Genomic DNA, 23,034 nt, shown 5'->3' with positions numbered 1-23,034 from the left:
TAACTCAAGAACGCTTTGCCTAGGATCATGAACTTCATACGTAAATCGATCGTAACTGCAGATGACCCCTAGTGATTTCAGGTCACTAGGTCAAAGGTCAAGTCACAGTGACAATAAAAATGTATTCACTCACAACGGCTGCCACTACAACGGACAGCCAATATGGGGGGCGGGCATTGCCATTGTTCATATTGTGGTTTCTATAGATTTCAGCACCCACCAATGGATAATAGACATACAAGACCCCCACTGTTGACATTATATGTTACAGGCATTGAGGCAACTGTTGAAGACACCCACAGTCTAGAATCTATACAGGAGTCGAGAGCCTCTCATGATACAACATGCCAGTGTTGAATGTGCTGATCATATGCAATCTACAGGTTTCACTTTGGTTCTTTCAGAGTCCATGTTCAACTGCTGACAGTGAAGAGCCAGGCAGTCTGACCATGATAGGAGGGAGCCAAGTGAAGAGCCAGCCAGTCTGACCCATGATAGGAGGGAGCCAAGTGAAGAGCCAGCCAGTCTGACCATGGTATTTCTGTTGTCATATAATAAAGGCCCATCTATTGATGATAAAGACATGACCCAACTGTAGACTATATATTCTAGTACAATTTTCTGTTGTCCAAGCCAATATATATTTATGCCACCCTTCGAAGAAGAGGGGGGATATTGCTTTGCTCATGTCGATCGTCCGTCTGTCCACCAGGTGGTTGTCATACGATTACTCAAGAACGCTTGGGCCTAGGATCATGAAACATCATAGGTACATTGATCATGACTTGCAGATGACCCCTATTGATTTTGAGGTCAAAAGGTCAAGGTCACGGTGACCCGAAATAGTAAAATGATTTTCCGATGATAACTCAAGAACGCTTTTGCCTAGGATCATGACACTTCATAGGTACATTGATCGTGACTTGCAGATGACCCCTATTGATTATCAGGTCACTAGGTCAAAGGTCAAGGTCACAGTGACAAAAAAACGTATTCACACAATGGCTGCCACTACAACGGACAGCCCATATGGGGGGCATGCATGTTTTCTATAGATTTCAGCAAGATCCACCAATGGATAATAGACATACAAGACCCCACTGTTGACATTATATGTTTACAGTCATTGAGGCAACTGTTGAAGACACCCACAGTCTAGAATCTGTACAGGAGTCAGAGCCTCTCATGATACAACATGCCAGTGTTGACTGTGCTGATCATATGCAATCTACAGGTTTCACTTTGGTTCTCAGAGTCCATGTCAACTGCTGCCAGTGAAGGGCCAGCCAGTCTGACCCATGATGAAATGAGGCAGCCAAATCCTCAAGGTATGAACTAAATTGAAGACGGGTTCTCTGCATTTTCTATCATTATGTGACAGAGTCTTATGTCATGACTGTATTAAAGTAAATGAGTAGTCCAAGTCAAGTGTGATGCTCTAGACGACCTCCTCTGTGATCTACAGGGTTACAACAATGTGCTTGTAAAAGTCCTTGTAAAGTACAAAGTAGGCAGTTTGCTATGAAAGTTAATGTTTAGTACTTGTTTTCCAAGAAATGATAGTTCTGCGAACTGTCAGTTCTTATATGTGTGAAAAATTGGTTTAAACTGGTGTTAAAACAGTTTCAGTTAGTTCATTTTACCTCCTAACATGTTCAGGTTTTGTGCATTTTTATCAGGAAAACCTTGCTCTACAATATTCAATCATTGTATCACTTGCAGTGTTCTGCTGTGAAATTTTACTGTTGGGGACCCTTTAGGATTACAAAAGTGGGGACAAAAAGAAAAAATATGGGGACACAGAAATATTTTTGTAGCAGAATTAAATGTGTGGAAACTAATAACCTTTAACTTGAACTTTTAAACGTGCTTAAACTTCTTACAGTCAGGTTGTAACATTGTTATTAAAACTGGAACATTCAAAAAACTTTTTAACACTGTCAAACAGTTGTCAACATATTTACAAAACTTTGAAAAAATTTATGGTCATTGGACTCCGCATGTCAAAGTACTTGTTCGATAATTAGAAATACCGATAGTAAAGGCGTTTTCTTTTTGCTTTATGCACAATCTGCATGTCATTTTGTTGTTGTCAAACAGTGACCAAGGACATTTTTGAAGCCAATTTTCTTGGAATGTACGTTTAGGGGCAGACTTTTTTCGTAATTGCTAAACGATGTTGGGACTTGGAAGACTCTGTTGGGTTGTTAATATTATTGTCATATTTTCTAATTTTACTTGCCGGAGGAAAAAAAAAAATGGATTTTGTTTCTTTGGCCTGTCACTTTAAGCCATTTTGATAGGTTCGGAAATTTCCTTGATATCTGATTGGTTGTTATAATCTCAACTTACCAATGAAATAGAGTGTTAATATTAAATAAATTAACCATTGGCTGCGAAATGACGTCATGTCCAATGAAATAGTTTGTTCTGGTTACACATTCACTCGATTACTTTACCGACTTACAAATTGAATCGATTAGTTTTTATTTCTAATTCATGTGCGCCCGCGGGACCCATATACAGAAAACGGGTGGGGACAAATATTGTTTTTTGCGACAATAACACAAGGCGCATCCACGGCAGAACACTGACTTATGTTGATACTTGTGTTGCAAGGATCAATTCAGTAGAAAAGTCAACAAAATAAAGGGCTTACAGTCACTGAACAAATGAGTTTGCTGCTTAGAGTGTATATTTTCCCAAAAATATTTGAAAATTTCCCCTCTTGGAAGTGTAGTTCAATTTTAATCAATACCTCGTTTAAATAATTCACAGAAAGCCAAAAAATGTTGATCTTTGAACATAAACATAACATGTTGATGACAAAAAAGTTGGAATAATGTTTTTCTCTCTGTGTATGGTGAATTATGGTGTTACAACTTGATTTTGTATGTACTTGCTTAGCATTGAAATTTCCCTTTTACACGTGAATTATCCCCCTCTCAGGGGACCCGACCCCTTTTCCCCAAAACTGAAAAAACACTGACATGATACTCATTGCTATTTTATTTTTATATCTATTCTTGTTTTAGGGACAGGGACAAGAAAGGAATGAAACGAAAGTGGGCCAGCGAAGAGAACATATGTTTCATGAACTTTTTTAGAGATGAATTAAGAGAAAAAAAAATGCCATCTGGCTCAAAAATAATGGGGTCCCTAAAAATACTTACCGGAAGAACAGTGGCCCAGATAAGGGCAAGGGTCCATAACATTATTATGGAAACACAAAAATGGAAAAAGAATTGTTGAACTGTGGAATATGTTTATGCCCCTGGTAGGGTGGCATATAGCAGTTGAACTGTCCGTCAGTCAGTCAGTCTGTCCATCTGGCCGAAAACTTATATGGCCATAACTTTTTCAATATTGAACATAGCAACTTGATATTATACCCCTATTACAATTGGTAATGGGGGCTATATAGGAGTCACGTTTGTCGGTCTGTCCCGATATTTCATCCGATCTTCACCCAAACTTGGTCAGTAGTTGTATGTAGATAATGTCTTAGATCAAGTTTGAATATGGGTCATGCCAGGTCAAAAACTAGGTCATGGGGTCACTTAGTATGTTTTAAACTGTAAGTTTGTTACGGACCATAGCTATGTTATTTATCGTTACATTTTTAAATGACTCGGTACATTTGTTCACCATCATGGAACGGTGTGTCGCGTTAAAAGAAATTACGTCAATATCTCAAAGGTCAAGGTCACACTTGGGAGTTCAAAGGTCAAATGCTTGTCCGGGCCATAGCTTTGTTTTTTATTGTGAGATTTTAAAATCATTTGCACATTGTTCACCATCATTGAACAGTGTGTCGGGCGAAGAATTACGTCGATATTTCCAAGAACAAGGGCACAATTTGAGTTTAAAGGTAAAAATGGCCATAATTGAGCTTGTCTGGGCAATAACTATGTTGTTTATTGTGCGATTTTAAAATCGTTGGCTCTTTTGTTCACCATCATTTGACAGTGTGTCGCGCGAAAGAATTACGTCGATATCTTCAACTCAAAGTTTGTAGTTTTAGTTCAAAGGTCAAAAATGGCAATAAATTATCTTGTCTGGGCCATAAATATGTCATTCATTGTAAGATTTTTAAAATGACTCTGTACATCAATTTTGTTCAAAGTCATTGGAAGGCTTGTCATGTGAAACAATTCAAGAGTTCAAGGTAAAAATGGCTATAAATGATAATGGCATAATGATTCTTAAAAAATCGCCATAAATTGTATTATCTTGTTTTGTGAAGACAGCATACAAAATAGTCTGTGTCAATGCGTTATGTGGGGGGTATATGTCACGTCTGTGACAAAGCTCCAGTTGGCATGCATGTGCATCTTGTGAAGCTGCACATATTGAGTGGTGAAAAGTGAAGGTCAAGGTAATCCTTCAAGGTTAAATGTTAAATATATTGCTTCTGTCCGTCCGTCTGAAACTTTAAAATTGGCCATAACTTTTGAGCTCACCTGAGTGCAACATGCTCATGGTGAGCTTTTGTGATTGCCTTTTGTCCGTTGTGCGTTGTATGTCGTCAACATTTTGCCTTGTGAACACTCTAGATGCCACATTTATTGTCTGATCTTCATGAAATTTTGCAGAACATTTGTCACATTGATACCTCGACTGAGTTCGAAACTGGGTCATGCTGGGTCAAAAATTAGGTCACTAGGTCAAAAAAACAACAAAAAAACTTGTGAACACTGTAGAAGTCCAATCTTCATGTAACTTTGTCAAAATGTTTGTCTAAATGATATTTTGGTTTAGTTAAAAATTGGTTCCGGTCCGTTGAAAAACATGGCCGCCAGGGGCGGGGCAGTTTTCCTTATATGGCTATAGAGAAACCTTGTGAACACTTTAGAAGTCAAAATGTTTGCCTAATCATCATGAAACTTGGTCAAAACATTGGTTTTATTTATATTTTGGACGAGTTTGAAAATGGTCCAGATCAGTGAAAAAACATGGCCGCCAAGGGGCGGGGGAGTTTTCCTTATGTCTTTAGTTAAACATTGCTAACACTCTAGAGGCCACATTTATTGTCCATTCTTCATGAAATTTGGTCAGAAGTTTGGTCTCAATGATATCTTAGACGAGCTGAAAATGGTTACGTTTGCTTGAAAAACATGGCTGCCAAAGGGCGGGGCATTTTTCCTTATATGGCTATATATGGCTATAGTAAAATCTTGTTAACACTCTTGAGGCCACATTTATTTTCCGATCTTCATGAAACTTGGTCAGAATATTCATCCCAAAAAATATCGTAGACAAGTTAAAAATGATGCTGGTTGGTTGAAAAACATGTCCGCCAGGGGGTGGGGCATTTTACCTTATATGGCTATAGTAAAACTTTGTTAACACTCTATAGGCCACATTTATTTTCTTATCTTCATGAAACTTGGTCAGAAGATTTGTCCTAATGATATCTTGGATTAGTTCAAAATAGTTTCGTTTGCTTAAAAAACATGGCCACCAGGGGGCGGGGCATTTTTCCTAATATGGTTATGTATCATGCTTTACTAAAACATTGTAAACACTCTGTAGGCCACATTTATTTTCCGATTATTATGAAACTTGGTCAGATGATTTGTCCTAATGATATCTTGGATGAGTTCAAAAATGGTTCTAGTTGGTGGAAAAACATGGCCACTAAGGGGGCGTGGTATTTTTTCCTTATATGGCTAAAGTAAAACCCTGTTAAAACTCTAGAAGCCATATTTATTGTACGATCATCATGACACTTTGTCAGAAGATTTGTCCCAATGATATTTGGACAAGTTTGAAATTGGTTCCAGTTGCTAAGAAAAACATGGCCACCAGTGGGCGGGGCATTTTTCCTTATATGGACTTATGAATCTTCTTGAAACTTTGTCAGTATATTAGTTTAAATGATATCTTGGATGTGTTTTTCACGTTGACATTTGAAGCTTTAACTTTGTATGATTCTAAATATGTGTCAATGCTGTCAGTTGAATTTTGAAATATGAAGTTTTACATTTTTTGTAGATTAAATAATTTGTAAAATGTTGCAGTTTCGTCAATCAGTTTTATAAGATATTGAGCTTTAGTTATGATGCAGATTGTAAGATTCTTAATATCTTTCAATATTGTGGATAAGTTTTTGAGATATCAAGCTTTGAGTTTTATGCAAATTGTATGATTTTAAAATGTTTTAATGGTGTTGATCAGTGTAATGAAGATTGCATAATTTTTATGTTTTAATTCTGTCTATTGGTTTTCAAAATGAAAGACTTTGATTTTGTAAGTGCACTTTTATCTCCTGAAAGATTCTTTTCTAGTGTTTAGTTTATATTTTAAGGCTGTTTGCAAACTCGAAGTGAAAACAGTTCTATTACAATTTGGTAAGGACATGACATTGCATATCTGATTTTAAAATGTACTTTGCTGGCAACGTGTAATTTTCTGAAATGTCTTAGTAAGACTGTTGTTTGCAATCAAAAGGTCTGTGCTTCAAATACAGGGTAATGCATGTTTTTTGTCCAAATTTATGGCGATTCAGACATTGTTCTATGTAAATTTGGGGTTTGCTTGAAGGTTCAGTCTATTTTTATGTCCCTCACTATAGTAGTGGGGGACATATTGTTTTTGTCCTGTCTGTTGGTTGGTTGGTTGATCTGTTTACGCCAACTTTAACATTTGCAATAACTTTTGCAATATTGAAGATAGCAACTTGATATTTGGCATGCATATGTATCTCATAGAGCTGCACATTTTAATTTTCTGAAAGGTCAAGGTCAGAGGTCAAATATATGTGGCCAAAATCGCTCATTTTATGAATACTTTTGCAATATTGAAGATAGCAACTTCATATTTGGCAAGCATGTGTATCTCATGGAGCTGCACATTTTGAGTGGTGAAAGGTCAAGGTCATAATTCAATGTCATAGGTCGAATATATGGCTTCAAAGCGGCGCAGTAAGGGGATTGTGTTTTACGAACACAGCTCTTGTTGTTAACTGCCTTTTTAGTCCCTTACCAGTGTTTCACTAAAGTCCGTGTACTTTGGACTCATTTCAAGTTGACATTTGAAGCTTTAACTTTGTATGATTCTAAATATGTGTCAATGCTGTCGGTTGAATTTTGAAATATGAAGTTTTTCATTTTTTGTAGATTAAATAATTTGTAAAATGTTGCAGTTTAGTCAATCAGTTTTATAAGATATTGAGCTTTAGTTATGATGCAGATTGTAAGATTCTTAATATCTTTCAATATTGTGGATAAGTTTTTGAGATATCAAGCTTTGAATTTTATGCAAATTGTATGATTTAAAATGTTTTAATTTGTTGATCAGTGTACTGAAGATTGTATACTTTTTATATGTTATAATTCTGTCTATTGGTTTTCAAAATGAAAGACTTTGATTTTGTAAGTGCACTTTTATCTCATTATACCCCCCTTCGAAGAAGAGGGGGTATATTGCTTTGCTCATGTCGGTCGGTCTGTCGGTATGTCAGTTTGTCGGTCCGTCCACCAGGTGGTTGTCAGACGATAACTCAAGAACGCTTGGGCCTAGGATCATGAAACTCCATAGGTACATTGATCATGACTCGCAGATGATCCCTATTGATTTTGAGGTCAAAGGTCAAGGTCACGGTGACCCAAAATAGTAAAATGGTTTCCGGATGATAACTCAAAAATTCATACGCCTAGGATCATGAAACTTCATGGCTAGATTGATCATGACTTGCAGATGACCCCTATTGATTTTGAGGTCACTAGGTCAAAGGTCAAGGTCACGGTGACCCGAAATAGTAAAATGGTTTTCAGATGATAACTCAAGAACGCATATGCCTAGGATCATGAAACTTCACAGGTAGATTGATCATGACTCACAGATGACCCTTATTGATTTTGAGGTCACAAGGTCAAGGTCACGGTGACCCGAAATAGTAAAATGATTTTCGGATGATAACTCAAGAACGCTTTTGCCTAGGATCATGACACTTCATAGGTACATTGATCGTGACTCACAGATGACCCCTATTGATTTTCAGGTCACTAGGTCAAAGGTCAAGGTCACAGTGACAAAAAACGTATTCACACAATGGCTGCCACTACAACGGACAGCCCATATGGGGGGCATGCTTGTTTTACAAACAGCCCTTGTTAAAGATTCTTTTCTAGTGTTTAGTTTATATTTTAAGGCTGTTTGCAAACTCGAAGTGAAAACAGCTCTAGTACAATTTGGTAAGGACATGACATTGCATATCTGATTTAAAAATGTACTTTGCTGGCAACGTGTAATTTTCAGAAATGTCTTAGTAAGTAAGACTGTTGTTTGCAATCAAAAGGTCTGTGCTTCAAATCCAGGAAAATGCATGTTTTTTGTCCAAATTTATGTCAATTCAGACATTGTTCTGTGTAAATATGGGGTTTGCTTGTAGGATCAGTCTATTTTTATGTCCCCCACTATAGTAGTGGGGGACATGTTGTTTTTGCTCTGTCGGTCTGTTGATTGGTTGGTTGGTCTGTTTATGCCAACTTTAACATTTTGCAATATTGAAAGTAGCAACTTGATATTTGGCATGCAAATGCATCTCCTGAAGCTGCACATTATCATTGGTGAAAGGTCAAGGTCATCCTTCAAGGTCAGAGGTCAAATATATGTGGCCAAAATCGCTCATTTTATGAATTCTTTTGCAATATTGAAGATAGCAACTTGATATTTGCCAAGCATGTGTATCTCATTGAGCTGCACATTTTGAGTGGTGAAAGGTCAAGGTCATCCTTCAAGGTCAGAGGTCAAATATATGTGGCCCAAATCGCTTATTTTATTAATACTTTTGCAATATTGAAGATAGCAACTTGAAATTTGGCATGCATGTGTATCTCATGGAGCTGCAAATTTTGAGTGTTGAAAGGTCAAAGTCATCCTTCAAGGTCAGAGGTTAAATATATGTGGCCCAAATCGCTTATTTTATGAATACGTTTGCACTATTGAAGATAGCAACTTGATATTTGGCATGCATATGTATCTCATAGAGCTGCACATTTTGAGTGGTGAAAGGTCAAGGTCATCCTTCAAGGTCAAATATATGGGTCAAAATTGCTCATGTTATGTTACTTCTGCAATATTGAAGCTAGCAATTTTATATTTGACATGCATGTGTATCTCATGGAGCTGCACATTTTGAGTGGTGAAGGGTCAAGGTCATCCTTCAAGGTCAAACGTTATATACGGGGCATTGGGTTTCACAAACGCATCTTGTTGTGTATGTAATTAATTTTGCTTAATTTTTGTGATCCCCCGCCAACAGCGGAGGGATATTAATTTGGCATTGTCCGTCTTTCCGTCTGTCCGTCCGGCACTTTTGTGTCCGGAACCATATCTTGGAAGTGCTTTAGCAGATTTCATTGAAACTTGGTACGAGTATATATATATGGATAAGAGGATGATGCACGCCAAATGGCATTGTACATCCTTGATTAATAGCGGAGTTATGACCCTTTGTATTTGAAAAAAAATGCTTTTTTTGTGTGTCCAGAGCCATAACTTGTATCCAGAAGTATAATGGCGGGGGATATCAATTCAACGAATTTGCTTGTTAAATCAGTTTTTATTTTCATGATAATCATTTAGTTCGTACTGCAACTTATGATGGATTGTTACTACTATCTCCAATTATTTGTTTGTCATGGGTCCGTCACCATTTATCTCTTATATAATACTTGAATTGAGCATTTCACAATCTGACAATCATGCATATCATTTATTAGTTTCATAATAAAACGTCTGACAAGGGTCAGATAATTTTAACATATATTGTTGTTATAATTTGTCATGTGTTGTATGAATAAATGACACTTCCATGATAGAGAAAATTTAAATATATTTTTAAAGACATTTGTAAAATGAAAATGAAATAACTATACATTTTACAGTGGCTAGTCGTACGGCTAGACAAGAGGCTAGCCGCACGGCCCCGTACGGGTAGACAATAGGTTTGCCGTACGGCTCTGTACGTATAGCCTTTCCTATGGATATTGTCTAAGTTAAAGACAACCATTTTCAGTGAACTGATAAATTGCCTGTATGAAACCATATATTTATCCATTGTCTGAACGACAATTAAATTATTTGTGTGACTCCATTTCTGAGAAGTACCTTGGCCGTCATTGAATTTCATAATATCGATGCCGCAACTAATTAAAACAGTTTTCACTCCTTACATAGGAAAGTCGTCTTATTAAAGAATCAAATTAGAAACCGATTTAAATTATGTGTGTGTAAGTCAATTTCTAGAACGTAACTTTGACGGCTGTCGTCATTAAATTTCAAAATATCGATGCCGCAACTCTTTAATACAGGTTTTTCACGCCTTAGGAACGTCGACTAATTAATGAATCAAATAAGCAACCGTATGACATGAAAGGAAGCCGTGAAAGATGACGAATTTTTAAAGCGAGATTATACGATTTTTTCAAATATTTATTAATTTACATAAAATGTGTATAAAAAAAAACAACTTATTAAACATATATTTGAACATAAACTTAAATAAAAGTTAAGAAGAACATGTGTCGATATATGCAAAATAAGCCAGATATTAAATTCTGAAATCGAAAATGTATGTACAGTCGAATTCGCCAGCATGTAAATCGTGCATGTACGATGTGAATCTAAATTTAGTTTAACGGTTCATTTTTAGTGTGAGCGTCAGCTAACGCTAATGTTTTTGCAAATCGGTATGTGCGTAGAAGCCTTAAAGGGGCCTTTTCACAGATTTGACATGTTTTGAAGTTTGTCATTAGATGCTTTATATTGATGAATGTAAACATTGGATTTTTAACGCTCCAGAAAAAAAATCAAAAATAAAATTTAAAAATGGAAAAAAGTAGCCCGTACAAGGGCTCGAACCAGTGACCCCCGGAATCCTGGAGTAAAAAACGCTTTAGCCTAATGAGCTATCCTGCCAAGCATACATGAGAGGTGTATTCTATACCTGATATAAGCAATCTTCGTAGTTTCACAAATTTAAACGATAACAACAGAACTCTCCAAATTATTCAATCGTTTCGCGTTGCAACGCTCTATAATTTTTAGGTTTTTAAATCGTGAAAAGATGCATATAATGGCTATATTAGACCATGGTTAATGTTCAGTAATACTGATTCCTCACAAATATCATAACTAAAACGAAAATTTGCGAATCTGAAACAACTATTTTCAATTTTGTCAATTTACCAAACCGTGAAAAGATCCCTTTAACTATGACATGGAAAGACAACCACTGTCCGTTGCAGCAGACTACACATTCTACTAGCGTCTGCTAGGAAAGATAACCACCACATTTGCCTGTTTATAGTCCACAACTCACTGGTGCACTGCAGTTGGTGTATATGAGTAATAGAGTTTAACAGCTTGTAAGACGATATTGGCCAGTCTAGTGTTTATCATTGAAAATCTGCACATACTGGCTGCTTTCAGAGAAAACAGGGCTTAATGCATGTCAAATAAGATAAGCCTGTGCATACTGATAAGCTTGTGCAATGCAAACACGCTAAACAAGGACGACATGTCTTATTTTATAATGTTTAAAGGGTCTCTTGTACTGGGATGACAATTTATGCATAAGCATTTAGCCCTGTTTTCCCAAAACGAAGCTAAAAATTTATTTTTTATTAATGATTTAAAAAAAAAACATCTGAACCTGTGCTTTAAGACACACTCTTTATAATTTTGAATGGATTGTGTCCATTCAAAACTTGCAATATAAAAAGCTATAACATAATTTTTTAAACTGAGTTGCGTCTAAACTTATACAACAACGAACACCTACAGTGACGTCAGCGCTTTGATAAATTCCTGCAACCATTTATTCGCCACACGAACACTAACTAAAAATACGAATGCTTCAGTTATAGGCTACTATTCCATCTGTCCGCAACCGCATATCCGCATCCGCAAAAAATAAAACAAGTAGAAATGCACTGCACTTATTCCATTCATCCGTATCCGCACGCGAATAGGCGTCCGCAATAGAACGCTCAAGTGAGCATTCTTGGGCTACTATTCCATCTATCTGTAAATGTATCCGTATCCGCAAAATATACGGACGCTATATTCCATTTATCCGCATACGTCGAACGTATCTTTATTTTTGTATATGGATAAAACTAAAAATTATAATTATTGAGATAATTATAATGAAGGACAAGCTGCTAAGCGTGAATTTAAGTAGATATAAGGTACAAATCATCGTTCTGTCCGTAAAAGGATACAAATGGTAAATACCTGAAACATCTTCTTTTAGTGCCTTGGCTATGATTTTCCATACATTTAAACTTTAAAGTATAATCAGAGTCACGATATGCAGAACTGCGTTGGTTGTATAATTCCGGGTATTTTTTCACGAATTCGATAGATTTTCAGTTTATTTTTTAGATGACAGCTACTCTCATCGTGCTAAATGCCGTCCGTATCTCGTCCGCATCCGTTTGCGGATAAATGGAATATAGCGTCCGTATAACGATTTTGCGGATACTGACGCGGATACGGATGCGGATGCGGATTGGTGGAATACTAGCCTTATTTTAGGAAAATATGTACGAAATATCTTCGTCACAATCGGCTCGGGCGCTTATTTGTCTTTGCTGCATATTACTGATTAACAGCACTAAATGACAATTCTATACTTTATAAGCCGTACGGCTAGACAATCTCAATAGGAAAGGCTATAATACGTACAGCGCCGTAAGGCTAGCCTATTGTCTAGCCGTACGGGGCCGTACGGTTAGCCTCTTGTCTAGCCGTACGGGACTGTACGACTAGCCACTGCCTTTAGTTATTGGAGGTTCTTATGTATTATACCCAGTCGCAAGTGGTATAGGCTATACTCAAATCTTTTCGTCCGTCTGTTATTGGATACTGTGATGGGTTATGTATCACATTCAATGTTGTTTTTTTGTGTTTATAAGACAAAATCAGATTTTTTTTCAAAATACCTTCCTTTTAACTAATTTGAAAGCATTTTTACAGGTCCATTCTTGCGAAGCAATAATGCAAGTTAAAGAACTGGTTTTACAAGTCCCTATTCGATATTTATGACATAACTATGACTAAAATCTTCAGAATAGTTCAAAGCACGAAATGAATATCTTTCTGTTGGACATGAGGAAGTGGACCGAATATCGATGACTGGATCATTTTCCACGAAGGCACATAAAACTACAGTAAAGTTCCGCTACTTTCAGCTTGGTCTTAATAGCATGTCGGACTTCATAATTAACAGGGTATTTTGTTCTTTATTCAATACTTTGGGACCATGCAATCTTGAAAAATTGCAATTTACAGTGTTCAATGTGGTCTTAATAGCGGTACTCTTCTTGTACTAGGAATCGCTGCGTGTTTTATTCATTATCTTTGAAATCCTTTTCGAAGCTATCATAAAAAACATTTATACTCGTGTCACGCCAGGGTGACATCACGTCAGGTTTAAACACAATAAGTAAATACATATTGTTATAACGTTTAAATATTCGTTTGACTTCTATTTTTCATTTCAATTTAATAATCCTATAAATGTTTTGTTTTTGGTTGTCATATCTATTTACCATTAACGATCCGCAACTGTTTTACCTTTACGTATCTTTGCAATGAAACTGTTATAGCGACAACTGTTTCATTATAGCTGCTTGCATCACACGGACACCACTGTTATATAATTCAATGATTTCTACAAGGATGATTCTATCCTACATTATCTCAATTGTTTAACCAAGGACATTGTGCTTTTAAAAGTTCCGGCGACTACAAAATCACGCAACAGGAGAAAATAACACGATACGTAGTCAAATAATGCAAAAATTCAAAAAAATATTAAAATAACATTAAACACATATTTAGTTCACCATTGTGTCATTCCCTCTGTAAAATGAATTCGACTCAAAATGTTATTAAATGTATAATGCAAGGAAACCATGCAGAGCGATTCATGCATAGGCCACACAAATACAAACACATCTGATCGTGAGGATTTAATATATAAAGTTTGAGGTCGAGAAGATCTTAACCACAATTCTAATGCGAGTGTCGCAAGATATAACTATGCTCAAGGCCAACTCATTTTTTAGCAAACAATGTTTCGTATTTCAAGTGACACTTTCTCAGGGACCCGGTATGTCGGTATCAAGTATCACAGAGTATACATATATAAAAAAATAATTGGGTCATGGGGACCCAGATACGAGGTTTAAAGTAAAAAAATGTATATGTTATTTGTCTGCAGAAATAACTAGATATATTAAGTTTCGAGTTATATATAGGTTGTTGAAGGTAATTCGCATAAAACACGCTATTTTTCAGTTGGATACTAGCATGGGAAAGGGAAGTACCCAACACTCCGGAAATATATCACAGACCCTATAGTTAACCCAGTATGAGTATATATATATATATATATATATATATATATATATATATATATATATATATATATATATATATATATATATACTATAGAATTGGTTCAGAAACTGAAAATTGATTTAGACTTAGTGTATTGCTTACAGAGGAATATGGTTAAAAATTACCATTAAATGTCCAAAATAGTCACACACAAAATATCCGCTTTACTATACTTACTATTTTAAGTTTTATTTAACTTTATTGTTATTTTTACCCGTAAGCGTTAGTTCAATATAATGAGATATTTTAACGCTGGTCCATTCCTCGAAGGTTATCTGCTTCAAGCTACGCTCGATTGTCCGCAAATTAAATAAGAAAAAAGCTGACGCAATGATATCCGAACGTGTCCGATGTTCTGCGATGTAGCGACTATTAGATTAATTGTATGATCCCACTTTCATATGGATGGATTTGCCAGTTTTCGTCCTCTACGAGCACACATGCCTATTTTGACCAATGTCAACCGGAATATATCATTATATACCTGACTTTAATGTAATGATTGTGTTATGAGCTTATGTGTTTGAGTTATACTATGTCAAACATGTCGGCTGATAAATAAGAAATTATAAAAAATAAAGAGATACAAATTTTGAATATGCATTCGAATATTTCCCGCCTATAATCTAGAACGCTGTCACGTCACGCAATCTTTCGTGGTATTATAATCGGTCGGAAACGACACTTCCTTACCAGACTTAGCGAATGCGCACGCACTTCTGAAGCTTGCCGCATAAGGCGTAAGGGTTCGAAACAAATATTGTGTTTCTTAAAGTGAAAGACAACACATATTTTACCGTTTATTGTAAAATAATAAGATTTGACAATTTTTAAGCGTAAAGCCATTTTACTTAAAGTATATCTTCAAGTGCAAATGTTTTACGGGCGACTTAAAAACTATAGCATCAGCGATACCGTAGGCCCCACGAAATGTCCACAAAAATGTCGCTCTTTTTAACGGAGCTAGTTTTTTACAGGGCTGCTCCTTTTTTGTTGTCCTTGATTAACTATTTTTCCTCTACTCCGCTCAACCGATAATAATTAATATTTCAGATTGCGATATTATTGCTCGATTGAAATATGTTATCTATCGTTGCATAGATTTGAGTAGGAGATCCTACTTTTTGTACTTTAGGCGGCCATTTTGGAAGCCATTTTGACTTATATGCAATATTTAATTCTTTTTTCTTTTCTTGTAGAAACATATTGTACTTAATTTATAACATAAAACAGCTAATTCCAATGCCAAAAACAGAATATTTTAATCAAATATGGCAGTAACAAGTAATTTCCTAAATTTTGGCGGCCATCTTGGGGGCCATCTTGAAAATGGCGGCCATCTTGAAAATTGGAGATGGGTCTATAGCTAAAATTGAATAAAATACTTTTATCTACAAATGTGCCAAGTTTGTTGCTTTTATCGAAAAGTGAACAATTCCACTGAATACAAGCCATAAGCTTATATGAAACGCTATCGAGTCCATTTCCTTGGTGTCTGTGGGGGAGATCTAAAGAACGCTCCCACAGTGAGGATCGAACCCGTGACCTCCCGATCGCTAGACAGACACCATATCCACTACGCCACGGCGATCTTAAAGTGTGTGTTCGAAGCCACAAACTAAACTACTAGTAAAATAATACAATCGATGAAGTGGGAACATTTATTTATAATGTGCACTTACCTGCTGCAATGAACAAAAGATAACATTAGTACATGGAGTTGTATGTAATGCATTGTCCTGCTATCTCGTTATGTTTATGTCTAAAATATCAGAATACATTTCAATTCATAACATATTGAACGATAATATCATTATGATTACTTATTACAATGTCATTCAATATTATACCGTGTCCGAGACCAATCAGTAAGGTTGTTCTCCGGCGCGGAATGTTTGCAAACTGGAGTATCGTACGTGACTTGTACTGATATGACATGTGGACCGCCAAGCAGCTAGCTGTATCAAGAGTTTTCAGATGTCGTCCTGCAAAATAATAAGAGAATTCTTTCCGCAATAAAAAAATAAACATTTTAAAAAGCATCTGCAACATTTGATATTTTATACTTTTTAGTATAAATGTTAAGGATTATAAATAATTATTTTTAGAATTAGTTTGACACTTCATTTTGAAACAACACGAGAAACGATGTAAATGTCTACAAACATGCAGTTTGCTTAACGAAAGGGACGTTATCTGAACAATCAAATGCGTGAATACATGTTATACTGTCAGTTTGCTATCGGTGAAATGCCGAATTAATATAAGTAAACTTTCAACATGTACTGAGAATATAAAATGATATCAACTCGGTTATATATTTATGCTGCTTTTGAATTTATTTTGGAAGTTGTTAAATTAACGCATTATTTTCGCCGGTGCCATGTTATTTTACAATGAACATTTACCGTGGAAACATATGTTAATCTCGTAACAGGAATACACCTTTTTAGGACTCAGTGCGCATGAGATTCAAGTTAAAGTTAACACAGGGCACATACAGACGCCTCATAAAACTTGGATTTCAACATTTAAGCTGTAAACTTGAATTATTGGACGCTAGTTCAGTGTTTATTCAGCGATATTTATCAATGCAAACTGACTCGTTGTGTATGGTAGCCGCGCATGGGCCCCTGTACAACAACACTTTCCACAAACAGAACGCGATGCAAGGGCATGTGTCTTCAGATACCAGCACATTTATCTGCGCCAGTTTGGGTTGAAATTCACATAAATCACATATCATAAACACCTAAAATCAATGTTTAACCGCATAAACGAAATATAAAAAAGCCGACTTAATACTGGGCAATTTAAATCGAAAGCATACAACTTCACAATGAAATATCGCTTGGAGATTTTCGATTGCTGCTCACGACACTTAATGGAAGCAAACAACACAAGTAATTTTACCGATGATTACGTACATTTTCAAGCAATATCGGCAGATTAAATGACACTAGCATAAATAACCGCGACCGCGAGCAGAGATGAGATGTTAGGTCTCTTATTCCATATCAAAAACACGTTGCACACACAATCAATGAAAAATAAACATATTTATCGACGTTACCGGTCTTTGGCTGATTAACTAACCACAGCGAACATTGATGATCAATGTGTGAGACACCTTTTTCAATTATGTGTATACCAGGAGTCATATAACGGTGATTACGCAATGTTAAGTATATGTGACTACATCCGATTCAAACGTATCATCATTAACGGATTAGCCTGCCATGCGGTACGCGAGATAATTTTTAAAGACCCACATACATTGTTAGTCTATCAGGACATTGCCGCTACACAACGAAATTGATTAGATCGTCATTACCACAAATATGGTTTATTACTTGTGCGGGTTAATGTTCAAATACCTATATGCACGACAATTACGCATTTAAGCAGTTAATATATATGTAAGTGTCCATTTAATACCTCTAGCTCGCATGTAGTAAAACATAAACTTGACAAGCGGGAAATGCGTTTTGATCAGATGTATAATTGTTTGATTATATATATATTCCAAATTAATCGTGTAAATGAACCAGTATGTCTGGAGACGCTTAACTTCTAATAGCGGTAGAAATCGGCGTTGTTTACGTATAGACACGGGACATCCCATACGGGACCCGTGTTTATCATTGTTTGTTTAAAATACCCATGTAGACTTGATAGTGTCGAGTAAATCAACATAATCAACTCGACCGAACTACGTAGAAAGCCCATACAGTGATATTTGTACTTGAAGAAATTGTATTGATAATTGGAATTCAAAGCATAATACAATCGGACATCGGAAATACTGATTATTGAGTTAATGGATTGTTTATAATTAATTTAATTAAACGACAAGACCGTAAAAATTAGACCGACTTTTTCCATAATAATATTTAAGGTAAGCAGTATTATTTATCTGAAAGTAATAAATTGTTTTATGTGGAATTTCTATTCTTCAATCCTTGAACTTCGTTGCCATGAATTTTCATTCCGCAACCCATGAACTTGCCGATTTAATTTGGTATTTTATTAAAAATATATTTTACTTGTTATTACACATTTGCCAAACGTTTTACGGAATTCATACCGAATTGGACAGTAAGTGCCATGGCTTTTGATAAGTAAAATACGTAACTTCCATTGCAGGAAAAAACATTTAAAAATGGAACAGTGTATTTTTGTCCAATTTGCAAAACTCTCACTTTGGAGTATAACGTATACTTTAAAGTATGTTAATATTAATTTAAACTTGCGCTGTTGTAAACAAGAGAACTAAACTGTAGAGAGTATAATGTAATTATAAATTGCTGACGTGCCTTTAGCCCTCGGATATATAAGGTCATTTTGTTAATTGTGAACATAATACTTAATATAATCTGGATAAGCCTTACCGATCGCGGTTGATTACAGCCCAATATATCCAGTCAAATCTTTGCATTCCTCAATGTAGCATTTAGATACAATATACAGTTTTAGCGTTATCATAGGCGTACCAACATTTGAAATACACACGCACACATAAACACATATTAAGTTCGGAACACAGGCTTATAAAACAAACACATCTTCGGGCATACCTGAACATCAATCAGTCTGCAATCCGCCATGCATTTTGAACGATGCATCAGTCATTTATACTTCTCAATAAACAAGTTCAACCCCATGAGGGGAATCCCCTTGAAAAGAGAGACTGTTATTTTTAGAAATGCGTTCCTATGTCAGACATTACAAATATGGGTGTGTTTCATCTCACCATCGCATAAATTAATTACAGTTTACAAAGCTATCGCATTACTTGTAAGCCGAGCACACACAAAATAAACATAGACTTATATTACACCAAACATTTATATTTTCCTTTTAAAATGAAAGGTCACTTTCGATTTCAAACTATGAACAATGAGTTTAACAGCGGTATATTTTTACTTTTGCATAACCTTCGCGTTTCACGTAGAATTCGTACGCGAAAATAATAAATCCTTACCATAAATGACACAATTTGAGAAAAATAGTTAATAATAATATCACAATTAGTTCACTTAAACTATACACTTCGTAATAAGACGAACATGTCCAAGTGGTTATTTCCCCTATCGATAACAGAAAGGTAAGATATAAGTAAAATACGGTCTTTTTAACGTTTCAACCTCTGTGTAATCCTAGTCGCAATAGCAACCACGCCCCGATGGTTGATTCGAATATTTCGGTAATAAAACTATGATGATATTAGGTTTTAGTTTAAATATAGTAACTTGTTCGTGTTTGACTGTAAACAATTTATTAAACGTTAACGTATGGAAAAGGTTAAAACATAATGAATTGCATACTATACAAAACGCTACATAAAATAAATCCCGACCCGATAGGAATGTTTACTTGTGAATGTAGTGGTTACAGTGTATTTGTTTTGCGAGATAACTTCGATGAAAAGTGTGATAAAGTATCACCATAAAACGAAAGCATTTATCTAGAGGTTCAATATTTCAAAAGTCATATGTTTTGTAAGATTGGTTTTACTTAAGCGTGTTGTCGTTCAACGATAAGCCGTACTCATTTTAAGAAACGGCTTCTCTTATGGATCTAGTCACCGATATTAAATGAATTTTATTTTTAATTCGGGGCTCTTTCTATAATTAGTAAGTGGAGATTATTTTTATAATATTGAAGCGCGTGGTTATTTATATAGTATTGTAGCATGGGGCTATTTCTATAGAATTGTAGCGCGGTGCTATTTCGATTATATTATAGCGCGCGGTTCTTTCTGCAGTTTTGTAATGGTGGGTTCTTTCTGCAGTATTGTTGCGTAAGGCTCATTCTGTAGGATTATAGGGCTCTACTCTTTCTATAATATTTTAGCACGGGGTTCTTTGTGATGTATTGTCACGCGGGGCTCCTTCTTTATTATTGTTGTTAGCGGCTATTTCTATAATATTGTAGCGCGCGGTTTGTTTCATTGTATTGTAACACCTGACTCTGTGTGCGGTATTAAGTTTTGTACCCCTTATGTAGTATTGTAGCGCGGGGCGCTTTCAATAATATTGCTCGCACTGCTTTTGCTATAGTTTTGTATTGTGGGACTCTTCTATCGTATTATAGCTCGATGATTTTTGTATAGTATTGTAGCACGGAGGTCTTTCTATAATATTTTAGTGCGGGTCTCTTTGTATAGTATTGTAGCGCGGGACTATTTGTATAATATTGCAGCGCGGGGATCTTTCTATACTATTTAATTGCGGGGCTCTTTGTGTAGTATTGTGGCGCGGGGTATGTTCTAAAGTGATGTAGCTTAGTGCCCTTTCTGTAGTATCCTAGTGCGGGGATCATTCTACAGTATTTTAGCGCGGGGCTCTTTCTATAGTATTGTAGCGATGGATTCTCTCTGAAGTAGTGTAACGTCCATCTTCTTTCTTTCTAAAGTATTGTAGCGTGGAGCTATTTATGTAGTTTTGTAGCGTAAAGATCTATTTTAAGACTTGTAGCGCGGGATGCTTTCTTTAGAATTGTATAACGGGATTATTAATATAGAGTTAAAGTATGAAGCGTTCGTTTTCTATAGTATTGCAGCGCCGAATTATTTCCATCGAAATGTTGCGCGGGACTCTTTATATATAGTACTATAGCGCGAGATTCTTTATTTAGCATTGTGGCGGGAATCGCAATTTAGTACTACAGCGCAGGGAGCTTTCATGTAGTATGGTATAGTTGGGCTTTTTCTGTAGTATTGTAGCACGGGATTCTTTCTGTATTATTGTAGCGTGGGACTCTTGCTTTGTTAGGTAGACTGATTATTGTGAGTTGCTTTTAATCCAGAGATCTCCGTATAATTCAGTTTATCCTATATGTACAGAGGCCTTACTCTGATCCAGAGATCTCCGCATAGTTCAGTTTAATCTATATGTATATAGGCCATACTCTGATCCAGAGATTTCCGCATAGTACAGTTTAACCTATATGTGTATAACCTTACTCTGATCCAGAGATCTCCGCATAGTTCAGTTTAATCTATATGTATATAACCTTACTCTGATCCAGAGATCTCCGCATAGTTCAGTTTAACCTATATGTATATACGTCTTACACTGATCCAGAGATCTCCGCATAGTTCAGTTTATCCTATATGTATAAAGGCCTTACTCTGATCCAGAGATATCCGCATAGTTCAGTTTAATCTATATGTTTACAGGCCTTACTCTGATCCAGAGATATCCGCATAATTCAGTTTAACATATATGTATATAGACCTTACTCTAATCCAGAGATTTCCGCATAGTTCAGTTTAACATATATGTATATAGGCCTTACTGTGATCCAGAGATCTCCGCATAGTTCAGTTTAACCTATATGTATATAGACCTTACTCTGATCCAGAGATCTGAGCATAGTTCAGTGTAACATATATTTATGAAGGCCTTACTCTGATCCAGAGATCTGCACATAATTCAGTTTAACATATATGTATATAGGCCTTACTGTGATCCAGAGATATCCGCATTGTTCAGTTCAACCTTAATGTATATAGGCCTTACTTTAATCCAGAGATATCCGCATAGTTAAGTTTAACATATATTTATATAGGCCTTACTCTGGACAAACCTGGGTTTTCCCATACCGAGGATCAGTTATCAGGGTCAAATGCATTTAATTTCTTAATCTCATTGAAACCATTTAGAGGCCGTTTCCTGAGTGAAATCAGTATTTAGAGAACCGTCATATGTCAAAGATAAAAATTCCGCTGTACACAACTTGCACTACCGATTGAGCTACATGTAACGAGACAGCTCCTTGCATCACACGCAATATGCATTCAGGCCATACTGCGTAATCAAAAGTTTGGATTGCGACTGTATACCATTATGTAACAGAGCATTCGCGTTTCAATTTTGAGCTGTTGGAATTTCCAATAAAATTACCCATACGAGTTACTACGTATTCTTCAAATCTTTTGTGCTGATTTCTTAAATGAGCAAGACAATTTGATTATGTGTATACACCGTTTGAATTGATACAAATGATTCGTATTGATATTTATAACGGATTCGTGTAAGTTAACTTTCTTTAATATGTTATTTATTAGAACTTAAGTTGTTCGAAATATATGTTAACATATAACCATTACTTAAGTTTAGGAATGCTAATTTGCACAATTTAAATAAAGGCATTTTTCAGAAAGTTTTGTTTTTCAGTCATAATATTCCGTAATTTATCATACTACTACTACATTAATTTATGCCTGATATAACGAAGTCTGATATATTTATTTAATGGGTGTAGACCATATTACTTGGGATCAACAATACAATTATCCTTTCCGGTACAATATAATTAGATTCTACAAAAAACAAACAGCTTGATACCAATAATTAATATATTTTAGAAAACAAATACAACAAAAACCGCAAACAACATATTTCATAATTATTTAGCACATCATATTCATTGCGGCTAAAACTGAAACGTTGCATCATGTTTTAATTGCGTTTCATTTTAAATAGGAACGTAGCGGTATGATACACAGAAAACAGCAATCCTCGCCGTCTTTTTATTCTAAGCCTCATCTGATATGTTACACAAATAACAGGCAGTAACACATTAATCTCTATATATTTCAGACTAGAG

The 23,034-nt window shown here is 35.7% G+C and overlaps 1 protein-coding gene and 1 long non-coding RNA gene across 2 annotated transcripts in view; one reads left to right on the top strand and one right to left on the bottom strand.

The window, feature by feature from the left end:
* LOC127867116 (uncharacterized) overlaps window positions 1-23,034 on the bottom strand; it is a 168,808-nt gene that overhangs the window by 57,481 nt on the left and 88,293 nt on the right. The gene's annotated exons all lie outside the window — the stretch shown is intronic.
* LOC127867126 (uncharacterized) lies at window positions 4,254-9,768 on the top strand. The gene is made up of 2 exons (XR_008043300.1): window positions 4,254-8,606; window positions 8,753-9,768. It is a non-coding gene; the product is annotated as an uncharacterized LOC127867126 (long non-coding RNA).

Source organism: Dreissena polymorpha, chromosome 2, assembly GCF_020536995.1.
Source record: "Dreissena polymorpha isolate Duluth1 chromosome 2, UMN_Dpol_1.0, whole genome shotgun sequence".
NCBI classification, from domain to species: Eukaryota; Metazoa; Mollusca; class Bivalvia; order Myida; family Dreissenidae; genus Dreissena; species Dreissena polymorpha.
Note: the sequence above shows the minus strand (reverse complement) of the source record. Positions and strands in the feature narration are given on the sequence as shown.